Raw genomic sequence first — 12,901 nt, 5'->3', positions numbered from 1 at the left:
GTGAAGAGCCAGGTTTTGAGTAGTTTCCTGAATAGTAGGTGGTTTCTTGTGTTACGTATGTACTTTGGAAGGTTGTTCCAGGTTTTCGGCGCTTGGTGAGAGAAGGAAGATCCTCCAAGTTTTCTTTTGTTGTAGGGTTTCGGTTCCAGGCGGATGTCAGTGCCTTATCTGAGCGTTCTTGTTGGTTGATATAGGCGCAGTTTGTCTCTCGGGAACTCAGCGCCTTGGTTGTGTACTGCTCTTTGCGTGATGCACATTGTTTTGAATTTTATTTGTTGTTTTATTGGTAGCCAATGTAGTGTTTTCAGCGCTGGTGTGGTGTGTTCTCTTCGGGGTAGTTTCAGAAGCAGTCTGGCTGCCGCGTTTTGAATGCATTGTAGTTTTTTTTAAAGTCGTTCAGGCATGCCTACGTATAGGCTGTTGGCGTAGTCTACTCTGGACATGACTAGGGCGATGATGGTGGTTATTTTGTTGGCAAATGATAGGAACGGTAATGATAGGAAAGCATTTCTTGAGAAGAGCGTTTATTTGTGGCTCTAGCGTGAGATTATTGTCCATCAGGACTCCCAGGTTTTTTACAATCAGTGAGGTGCTGGGGTTGTCCCGAGATCCGTTGCCCAAGGGATGAAGTGGTTTTCTCCTCCATTTTTTGTGACGATCATTATTTCTGTTTTGCCTGGGTTGTGATTAAGCAGTTTGATAAGCATATAATATATTTAGCAAAATATCCTGTGAAAAAAACACAATGGAAGGGGCATATACATTAAGGGTATTTGTGTGATATTCAAACTAGGAAAGTGAACAAAATTTAAAGAAAACAAGTCTATTGAAGTTTAAGAAGCTAGTTCGGAAATGCCTTTTTAGTTTTTTTCTATGAAAGTGTAAGTTGCACATTTGCAAAACAAAAGTGTGCCCAGCATGTAGGAAGTCTGCTTTTAGCAGTGATGGCCCCCACCCCAGTGATATTCATGGCCCATTGATTCATGTGGTGTCCCTTTTAGGGCAGAAGAAATAACACAGGCTGAGCAAATAAGAATCCTGAAAACTCGCAAATGAAGGCTAGACAAAATACTCCAGGATAGAATAATTTGCAAGGGGGAAGGTGGGGACGCCTATGCATCTGCTTTTCTTTGAGAGTGCGCGCGTCGGACAACTTTTTAATTATAGATAAAGATGGAATGAATTTTCTGCCCCGCATGGCGAAGCAAATTGATAGAAAAATCCGTCCGCAGTGCTCACGTGAACCGCTAGGGGGGAGTAGTCATCCGTATATCGAAACGGCAATTCTGCACGGCATGTGCAAATAAATTGAATAGCAAAATAGTTTGAAGTCCCCACCTTGCTCTTATTATTATTAACAACAATAATAATATGAAGCTTAACCACTGGGCGGTAGTGGACACCCGCACATCGAAAAATCATGACAAATGGCGTGCTCATGTCATTGTATCATCAGTGCCTGGTGCAGCGTAAAGTGCTGGGATAATGCCTCTGGGTTTGCATGTTCCTTGTTGAAGGGAATGGTACGTGAAAGGTGAGCCAATTAGGCTGATAACTGCGTCACCACTCGCGCTGTTTTGTCTGAGTTAAGGTGGGCGCTGAAGGAGAAGGGTCAGCCGGCACATTCCGATGGCACTGTGAAGCATGTGGGGACTCGCTGGGGGCCGTTGCTTTAGCCGGTCCCACCCGGCCCTCAGTACCCGCACTTCTTATTTTTCAGCATTTGAGTACCTGCACTTCTCAATGCCTGGAGGAGAGTACTGGTACCCAACTAACTATGCTGTGAGGTAAACATGAAAGCTTATCATTTCACTTTATTGCAACTTAAAGGACTAGGCTTCTGCAGCCGTGGGTGGCGGAAGCAGCGCCCCCTCCCTCCTCTCTGCACCACCTATGTCTCCTTCAGGGCCCACCCTGCAGAACAAAAGGAGAGACAAACATGGTGCTACTGTGCTCTCCCAACACTAGGCGCGGAACACGGTTTCGCTAAGTGGGCTTCACCTGTGTCCTTTAATGGAGCAGGGATTCCTTTGGAAAGCCCGGGAAATGACTTGTTTAAGATGCTCTTTGTTATTAGTAGTGCCTATTCTGATATGTGAATGTATAAGTAATTGGAGTTGTGATGGAGCGTTTTCGACTGAACACCCGCACACACCTCCAGTTACCTACCAAATTTCTCATTAGGCAATGTAAGTGAGCAATAATAAAACTCCCCCTCTAGAACTCCCCCTCTAAAACTTAGTTTACTGCTATGATATCTGCTAGTGAAAGAAAGTCTCCTTTAATATAGATATTCAAACTTTCTTAACACAATGTATAGCAGGAAACTGGAAGTGTTTGTGAAAGGATATCAGAAACACTTATTTACCAAAGTGTGTGCTCCTTGGCACATAAGTTAATCACACCGGGCATTGCCTGCAAACAGGGTGTGCCTAAAAGGGACTTGTGCCCAAGATGCCGCACCGAAACGACTAGCCCCAAAATGTCCAACTTCGTAGCTTGGCGAGTACCTGCACTTCTAGCACTGCTTGAGACTAATAAAGGCGCCCAAAGGCATGTGTATGTCTCTGGGTGATAGCAATATCAGCGGCCTATCATCACATGGTGCTGGGAAGTGGGGGTGCTTACTTTTGCATTCACCCTCTTCGATTCTCTATGGAGAGAGAGCTGATACAGACAGTACCAAGCAGGGGATAGTCTGTTCATGGCAAAGGGCAACTAATTCAGTATGCCCTTATCTGGCATCCTTGCGCACCCCTCCCACTAAAAGCAGGGGTAAGTGGTGTAGCCCCTGTCTCTACAGACCTATGCATGTGGGTGACTGCACTGGGTGATATGACGTTCATTCATCGTCGTTTTTTCTTTACTGTATTTTTTATGGAAATCTTTGCCCGAAAAAACGAATCGAAAAATATGGGGTTGGGGGAGGCTGTAAGGGCATATAAGGGGTAGAGTGGGTGGGGGGGGAAATAGGGATTAAACAATAGGGGATGGGGGACTCTGAATAAAATAAAACATTCAATGAGTTTTTTCGGGCAAAGGTTTTCGGCAAAACACGCTCCGAAAGAAAAACTGAGGTTGAATGGAAATAGAACCACACAGATTTGAACATGGCAATATCAATTATGAACCTAGGCACCACACAAATTGCCAGACCAGAAATGCAATATACATCATTAGATGTCCCTGTATTCTGATTTATGTGGGAAAACCACCCACCCCGTAAAACAGCGTATATCTGAACACAGGTCATGCATCAGGAATAAGGTAAGTGATAAACCCTTAGATGCGCCACACTGACAAAGACCTCCAGTGGTTCATTTTACAAACTCTAAAACCACACCCACGGGGTGGCAATTTGGCAGCCCAGCTGCACAAAATAGAAGAGAAATGGATCTACTGCTTAAACACGGTAAATGAGGGACTTAACATTTCAGTGGAATGGAACAACTTGATTTTTGCATAATCCACTAGGAATCCGGATGCAACCACAACTAGCTAGGAACCCGCTGTCCCTGTTGAGTGTGGTCAGCCTAAGAGTGTAGTTTACAGCAGTTTAGGAGAATACAATCAGTTTTGCCATCAACAGCAGGACAGTCAACAGGCAGGCATTACACTGCTCTGTGCAGGTGCTCAGCAATAGCACAGTACACCCAGGTACCCAGTTTGACATCGCACTAAATACAACTCTAGTAGTAGCACATTACTCTTAGCTCAGGTCCTGTTTCTATGTCCACACTTAGAAGGGAGCCCCCAGCCGTGATCCATCTGGAGCTCACAGCGAGAGTATCCTAATCATATCAGGGCAGATAGCCATCTCCAGGACAGTACATGGATGCACGGCCGATATATAGCAGGCATGCAACAAGCACAGGTAGCATACCCCGCGGAAGCATAAATTCACACTGGTACCCAGTCCTGTTTCTACTCCCATACACGGAAGTGATCACCAATATGCTCAGACCCAGTGTTTAACCCGGAGACCTCATGTGTGCAGGTTCGGGAGAACAATGGACATAGCTTCCGGCAGACATCATTGACAAGTACGTTGAATTGGGAGGGCGCAGCCGTTTTAACAGCATTAGGCTTTCATTAGACTGCGCCGCACATGGAGGATGAGAGCCTCAGTGTGCATGCACACAAGAAATGCAATCAGATACAAGGGGGACGGTTTCTGTTAGATGCCAGGATGCATAATAGGAATTTCAAGATAACTTTCCCCATAAAACAGCAGGATTAGTGGGAGTAGCCCATGATCACAAACTGAAGTTTTACAGTCTGGAAACTGAGACCGGTGTTTGTTTGTTTCCTTAAGGTCTGGAACCAAACCGCCAAATAAAGAACATCGGAGAGATTGCATCCAGCAAATAGCACAGTCCGTCCGCAAACACGTGGACTACTTTATTGTTGTTAAACAAGAGCTACACCAGTAGACCAACAGGGTGCATAGGAATTATCCAGCAATTTTTCTTTGTTTGACGCCTTTAGTAATTTATAAAGGCTATGATAAAATGTCCGCTTTTGTTTTGAAGTATGAACGTGGATAGAAATAGGTACGCCTGATCAAATAGGTTGAATGAAGGTGGGGCAACCAACTAGTGCTTGTGGTTGTGAAATGAAGTGGCTTTTGTAACCTAGATATTAACAATTATCATTGATGAAATTTGTATTACAATACATTTCTATAGTGTAATCATTACTTCCCACCACTTATGGTCTTGATCAATTGTTTTTCTTTATACATTGACTACCTGGAGGATCAACACCGTACCAGGTACCCTTAGCAAATTGTGTAGTACACTGAAAAAGAACATATTCTTAAGAGCTTTGCTTGCGTGAGTAGCTAAGGGACGTGTTGTCTTAAATTCCATGTTTATCATTTAGCTTAATGCACTGAGGGCCCAATTCTCATGTAGGTGTTAAGTACCGAAAAGGACGTTAAAAGGCTTAACGACCTTTTCGGTACTTATTCTGAAGGTGGTGCATTCTTCCAAAGTCGGAAGGAATGCGCCACTTTCGGAATACATGTGGCGGTTGCTAGGATGGGTTGGAAACCAACCTAGCAACCGCCACATTTGTAAACTGGCTTTTTGGAAGCCTCTTCTTGTGGCACTCCTACAGTTTATACTCCTCCAGTTTAATATGTGTGCTAAACTAGCGCACATTTACAGTACACTTTTGGTGCCGTTAAACTGGAGGAGTGCCACAAGAAGCCTTGTTTGGTGTAAATGGAGTGTCCATATACACCCGTATTGTATATGGACACTTTCATGTACACCAAAGCAAGCAGCTTCAACGTTGCTGTAACGTTGAAGCTGCTTGCTTTAAATTAAAGTGTTCATATACACCACACGGGTGTATATGAACACTTTCCTATACACCACAGTACGCAGCTTCAACATCCTGCAATGTCGAAGCTGCTCACTTTGGTGTATAGGAACTGTGTTCTTGGCAGCATTTTCGTTAAATAACGATTCCCTTGTTATTTAACGAAAATGCTGCCGAGATTCTGCAATCCGCCTGTTTCCATTAGAAACAGGTGGATTACAGCGAAAGCACTGTCGTGCTATGCGAAGGCACCCAGGCCCACATGAGAATAGCAGTGGTGCTTGGGCGTCAAGAAATGGCGCAGTGAGTCATGCTATTTAGCACGCTCACTGCGCCAAGATGAGAATCAGGCCCTGAGTGATATCTTTACTGACTATATACAACCCCTTCCAGTAGTCCCAACAAAAATAATGGTAACACTACTTCCGTTTTAACTATCTGGGGTTGATCATGATGCAAAGATCATTGACATGAAAGGCCATTATCAAGCCCCACTGATCTTGTACTGCACTCTGATGCTTGGGCCCACTATGTTTGTACCCATACTTAGTGAAAACATCTATTGCCCGAGTCTAGAATCAACAATGATGCCTTGGCACGTGATCCCCACCCCACTATTCAGATTTCAATTTTGCTTCTGACGCCTGAATCTCTGAATCCTTGTAACCTCCATATCCTTCCTAGACCCAAATCTGCCCTTTTTATTGGCTGTCTGAGATATTGGTGTATTGGTATTGGGGCTAGCTTGCCGTTCGCATATTGAACCGGAAGTCGCTAAGTGTGGTCCATGGTGTGCTCTGGCGTCACAGTATAATAACTATACGGGAAGTATATATGTAATCTGCATAATGCCTAGTCGTTCTTACTTTCACTAGACGTGGTCCCAGGCCCCAGGATTTCTGGGGCCTGGGACCCCGCTACATCCAGCTTTCTCTCCCTAAAATACATTTAGGGGACACAGCTGTCTAGATGTTGCCTGTTACCCCAATAGCTCTACTGTTGTTTCCACCAGGAATACCGTTCCTCCCTTTCAGTTCTGCGTATACCTTCCCAGGTTCTATGCATATTTGCAAACAAAAAAAGAAATGCTGACTATCTAGAGGTCTACCTTTATTTTAAAATGTAAAACTATTCAATATTTTGTGTTCCCCTTCGATAAATAATAGAGCGTAAAAATAAAATATGACACCTACAACCATTTTTACCTCCATACCCCATCCCGAAACACTGATCCCACTCACCGAAAATCTTAAAAGCACTTGGCAAGATTCTTGCCCACACACCCTTCCCACAGAGACAAGTCTTTGTGGCATTGATTGTTCCTTTTTCTCTTGACTCCATCTGGAGCCCAAGGGTGCCACCGCTCTGCCTCCATCCAGACACCAACCACCACCCCACAAACCCCAAGAACTGCAACCTTCATTTTTATGAGTTGATATGTACCCCTCTTTTTGGTAGCCTTTAGTTTTGCAGTTTCTGTTTTCTGTACACATTGGACATCACAGCTCACTTTTCTACTCATTATTTGTAACTACACCCAATGGCAATTTCTGTACAACTACAATAACAAATTCAATCATTTTCTGGACAGTTTGATATTGTTCCTATCCTCCTCTGTTCCCATTTCCCGCCTTAATCTTGTGGCTCCTGGAAGCACTTTCCTCTGTATAGGCACCACACAAATGTTACAATAAATAAAAATAAACCCTCTTTGTCTTCCTCATCACATACCTTGGGTACAGGAGGATGTACCAGGTCCATTCCTTCTAGGACTAATTACCTCAAAGTGGACAATATTTCTACTGCACACAAGAGATTTATTCAGTGAGGCCAAACCCCCCCCCCCCCCCCAAGATGTTACTGCCTCTGCTTCTCCCACCAACCACTTATAATGTCTGGTAAATATTGTGGGTGCGGCTGATGTGACATATTTCCGGAATTAAAGTCTCCCCAAACTCTACCCTGAATTGGGAAGGGCAAAGGAATGTGAGCAACGGCATAGGACTAGTCAGCTTCATTAACTTGCTAAGAGTTGATGGGGTAGATCTAGACCCCTGTTTAATAGCCCCAAGTCTAACAAACAGGGATTCCACCTGTCAAAATATCCAGGTTTGTGCAAGGTATATGGAGATGGCCCTAGCAACACCCAAGGGGTGTGGGTCACTCAGTGTTGCCAAGGAAGGTTCCCCTAGTAAGACTGGGAGAATGATCACCTCATCCTTGTGAAATAGGGATACAACTTTTGGTAGGAAGGCGGGAGGTAAATGAAAGACCACCCTATTGTCAAAGAAGTGTAGACATGTCACGTGGCACAGTAATGCTTGCAGTTGTGAAATCTGTCTCCCTGAAGCTCTATTGACAAAAATACCACTTTATGGAGAGATCCATCAGTGATACCGCGTTTAAGAATCCGAACAGAGCCCCTTGTCCTCCACTTAGAACTAGAAGCAGATCCCAAGTGGGAACCAAGGACCTTGCCCAAGGACGTTCCAGCTCGAAACTGTGGAAAAGCTTTGAAACCAATAATTCTAACTGTGGAAATCCTTCCCAGTGTATCAGAAAATCCTGGATGGACAGGGCGCTGTTGTGCAGCTACAGGTATAGCTCCGTGAGTGTGTAGCTCCGCTACAGATAACATCCTGAGCCATAATATATCCTGAATGGTGCCGACGTATACAGAAAACCCCTAAGGCCAGCAAGAAGCGAGATGTTGTGCAGCAGCTGGCGAGATATGAAGGTTGGAAGTTCTCAATTACTACTATAATCACTGATACAGCATTTGCTGTTGTGAAGTGCTGCCGGAGACCACCACTGACCTTCAGACTGCGTGAAAGGAAACCCACGTGAGCGCAGTGCTTTGCTGGCCTACTAAGAGGAGGAGCTGTCGTCCTCGTTGCAAGGCTCAGCACCATACGGCGCAGACCACGTGAACACTGTGGTCGTCTAGTACGGTAAAACATACATTGGACAGTGCAGTAAGGCGGATATCCATTGCAACGGGACATCCCCCAGAGTGCCACACTGAGAGGGGAAGGACCAGCGTAGCTGTCCGGATCCCGCTGGCTGTCGACAGACACAGTACGGGACAGGCGCTACACGGATACACCATCCCATACAAGTAACACTACAGAGGGTGAAAACCCGACCCGGTACATGGGGTATACAATATAAAACACTGGCCTGGTCCCGGGCACAAAGGAATCCAAAGGCAAACACATTAACCCTGGCCCGTGTGCGTAGCCGCCGGCTGCACCCCTGAAAGGGATATAATGGAAGTCCAGCTGGGCGTGCGCCCTTAACGCATAACTCTCCCTCGCAGAGGTTGGTCTCCACATCGAGGGACAGGGTAGTGCAGTACCGCATGGTGATACAACTTGGTAGCACAACAGTGGAGTGAAACATACACTCAACCCTGTGCGTGCGGCAAGGTGGGGAAACTATGTAGGCATAGATACGCTGTGTATCACGCTCTGGGGAAATTATTGGCAGTCACTTCTAAGACACTTTCTGCATCCACAATGAACGGAATGCGGATTAATCGTTAAAAATGGAGAAGCGGGAACCCAAGGAAACTGCAGTTTGCCATCATAAGGGTCTTTCACAGTGTATAGATGCATACAACAGGCCAGACGCCATAAAAAGGAAATAAATACACACAGAGCCTGCGCTGAGTCTTATTGGAAATACAAACCCTTTGATTTTTGACACATTCATTCAACGTGAGGATGCAACTACCACCTAGAAGCACTAGCAAGCTCGTCCTGGGGTAGGAGCCACGTACTGAAGTGTCCTATCAGCACTCCTGTAGTGAGAAACAAGAGGGGGCCATAACATGTATTTCCACGCAGAGACTGTTACCAAGAAGAACTGTGCAGCGCTGAGCTTGTGGTGTGAAGACCCCCGCCCCCACTGGGCACATTACCTCGGAGTACCGATTTGCGCCTCGCTGCTGTATCCATGCTTCGTGGGTGCTAGCCATCACAATCGGTTGAAGGGGGCCTCAAGGGACCCAAGAGTGCGGAGTGCAAGTAAATATGGCTGCGCCACTGGGTCTGTCCTCACTGCCCAGATTAGCCCAACGCCCATCGGAGCGGTCAGTGGCGCTGCGTAGAGGTTAGGGGACACAAAACGGATGTGGCAGAAGATATTCATCCTTGGTCGGAATCCTGAGGACACTTTGGGCAGTGTTGGAGGTGTAGCTTTGCGCACAATTAAGAAGGTGGTGTGGACACCGTCTGTAATACATCCGATACCAGGTGATAGGACTATACAGCCCTAGCCTTATGCTATATACACCCCTAGTGGTGAGAAGCTATGCAGTAACATTCAAATAGCTGAGAGAGAGAATTTACATTGCAAAGGCCCGAACAAGAAGATTAAGTGTGCTGGGGGAAAGAAGAAGGGGGCGATGGATTCCTTTACCAGCTTGCAGACCTCGACGGCTGGCGTTGCGCCGCAGCTGAGTGGCGACGTTCCAATGGTGTCGGCAGATACGGTCAGGGAAGACCACCTGCTGTCAGCGGTTCAAGGGGGCTTTATGTCAATCAATGTCAAACTGGATGACATAGTCGCATTGATCGGATCACTCCTGTCGAAGCTAGAGAAGGAGAGCGGCAGGATAAATGAGGCAGAGGCAAGAATTGGTGCAACGGCGGACAAAGTGGACCAACATGATCGGGACATAACTCTCTTGAAAATGGAACTGACCAAAATAAAAGGTAAATGTGATGATTTGGAATCCCGATCCAGAAGAAATAATGTGCGCATAGCTTGGGTCCCTCAATCAGCCACCAAGGGCCAGATGGAAATATTTGTGGAATCCCTCCTTAAATCCTTGTTTTCCACAGCCACATTCTCTGAGCAGTTCCTGGTTGAACGCGCGCATCAAGCCCTGGCTCCAGTCCCGAGACCTGGAGCTACCCCTAGCACCAGCATGGCAAGGCTATTAAACTATAGGGACAGAGACCTGATTCTGCGACTTTCAAGGGAGCAAGGAACACTGCGGTTCAAGGAGAGCAACATACATATTTATCTGGATTTTGCTGCAGGGGTACAAGCCCAGAGAAGAACATGTGACCCAGTGAAAAGACAATTGAGAATAAGGAGGGTCCCATATGCGCAGATATTTCCGGCAAAACTTTGAATTCAGCACAGAGGAAGAGTACACTTTAAAAATCCCGAAGAAGCTTTGAACTATGTTGAGACTTCTATTCCTCCTCCTACTCCTGCCCGAGGTGGAGACCGAAACCGGAGTCCGAGGCCTGGGAATGTGAGGGAGGAGCCGGGTGATTGAGAAATTGGCCTTAATGTATCCTTAATGCTCTTCGTTAGCATACGGAAATGAAGTTAGGTACCTAATATAAATGTGTTGACAATGTAGCCCGGGCGGCCTCGACACGAACAACTGCTATCAACGTGCTTCAGGAAAGTTTCATGAATTGTTGTGGGACCCATCATCTAGTTGGAGCAGACGGCAAGGGTGGGGGGAGGCTAGGAGGATACATAAGCCAGAGCTAAAGTTTGGGATAGAGCTCAGACAGAACATCGGTTATGTTGGGGGTGGTGGAGGAAGAATAAGAAGTTAAGGGGGTTGGGTCTCTTAGAAGTTGAAAACGAGATGGTTATGTTAAAAGCACATGTAAGAAATTTGGGTGAAACCCCGATTCATACTTTTATAGCGCGTAACAACTATGGCAGCTGACATGTCTGTGGGGAGGGGGCTGCAAATTAAATTGTTAACGGAATGTCTGTGGACTCAACAATCCAGTTAAAGCCAGGAAGGTTAATGCATACATAACACGACATGGGCCCAAGATATTGATGCTACAAGAAATGCATTCAGTGGGACAACTGAACAAATCCTTTGCACTGTATTGGGGCCACATGAGATATTATATGGAATATTCATTGCAGGCTTGTGAGGTGCTTACACTTGTACACTCCTTACTGGCCTTCCAGGTGTCAAAAAGAAGCATAGATCCACATGGGAGATACGTAATAGTGTGGGGCAAAATAGCTGGCCATCAAATAGTCTTGGTAAATACATACAGGCCCAATCTGGATGACCCTTCAATTGTGGAGATACTGACTCCCGTGGACGAGACGTGGGTAATTTCAGGGGGGAGATTTCAATACTATCCTAGACAAAGACCTGGATAGGTCGATGTGTGCTACACAGGCTCTTTCCAGATCGGCCCAGACACTACATCAAATATCACTACACTTCCAACTCACAGATGTCTGGCGGGCGCTCCATCCACAGAGTAAAGAATTCACATACTATTCCTCTGTCAATGATTCAGAATCCTGTACAGACTTTTGTCTGCTACCCCCGCGGATGGCCGGTATAGTTTGGGATTGCACTATACTCCCACGCACCCTATCTGATCACTCCCGAGTATCCCTAAACCTGGAGATCATTGACTGCCCAGTACAGATCCAGCGTTGGAGAATGCCCTACTCAATTCCCACAGAAACTGGGGTTGCTGACTCCCTACATGTTGAAAATTGCTGAATTATTTACTGTAAATGAAGGCTCTGGTTGTGCATACTCAACACTATGGGAAGCATTCAAGGTGTGGGTGAGGGGTATTATCATGGCTAAGACCTATGGTTCCCTTAAGTCCATAAGGCAGGAATTCGGTTGGCTGGAGGCACTGGGAACAGAATTAGTAATCAAATACAGTGAATCATGGGAGGAGGGTACGTTGGCACGTATACAAGCATTGTTGGTTGAGTTTCATGGGTTGGCGGACAGGGAGGTCTTGCACATGGCCATTCTGTAGGATTGTTTGGTGTGTTTTTGGAGTACAGCGCCACTACACAGGATCAATGTATAGCATTTTTTTCATGCAGCACCACTGCATGGGTTTGGTGCAATTGCTTTAAGCTTTGTGTTGCCAGTGCAACATATGGATATGTAAAGAAAGACAGGCTACACAGGTTAAAAACAAACCATTTTCTCATTTAAAAGCGCATTTTATTTTTCATATTCAAAATGCACACTTTTTTTTTTCCTTTTCATCTGAAATGCCTATGTTGCAAGAGACACATTTGAAGATTAATGAACTAATATAATTAACCGTACTAACATGATTATAACTTCTCAATAATATAATGTGTTCTCCACTGCAAAATGAGGCAGGCTGAAACTCGACTGTGTGCAGATTTTTTTTTCTTCTTGCTTCTCTGTGCTCTGTCCACAGTATTTGCAGGCAGCAAGGATTCGAATAGCAGGAAATCAGTTTTGTTACAGTTGCGACTGTAAAAGTGAGCCATTGTGTAAAGAAGGAGGATAGGAATCTCGGGGAGGGAGAAAGGCAGGCGACATCTTGACACAGCTCGGAGAAGGACTGGGTTGATAGCTGGGGATGCCTGATTCCTAAAGCAGATTCAATACTGCTACAGAGACTGGGATTTCCAGTCAACAAGTCCCAGTTTGAGCGACAGCAAATGCTTGTCCTTGCTGGGTGAACCCCTCCAGAAGGCAACCAGCCAAAGAAGGTACATGCTGAACAAGCCTGGTAATTATATCGCTGAAGTGTGGGGGCTGTGTGTATGTGTGCGAAAATAT

At 45.7% G+C, this 12,901-nt stretch overlaps 1 pseudogene; it reads right to left on the bottom strand.

Annotated features, from left to right (window-relative positions):
- Positions 1-9,287, bottom strand: part of LOC138504646 (proteasome subunit beta type-9-like) — a 63,293-nt pseudogene extending 54,006 nt beyond the window's left edge.
- Positions 9,288-12,901: the final 3,614 nt, after the last annotated feature.

Source organism: Ambystoma mexicanum, chromosome 11 (assembly GCF_040938575.1).
Source record: "Ambystoma mexicanum isolate Mex_15411 chromosome 11, UKY_AmexF1_1, whole genome shotgun sequence".
Lineage (NCBI taxonomy): Eukaryota > Metazoa > Chordata > Amphibia > Caudata > Ambystomatidae > Ambystoma > Ambystoma mexicanum.
Note: the sequence above shows the minus strand (reverse complement) of the source record. Positions and strands in the feature narration are given on the sequence as shown.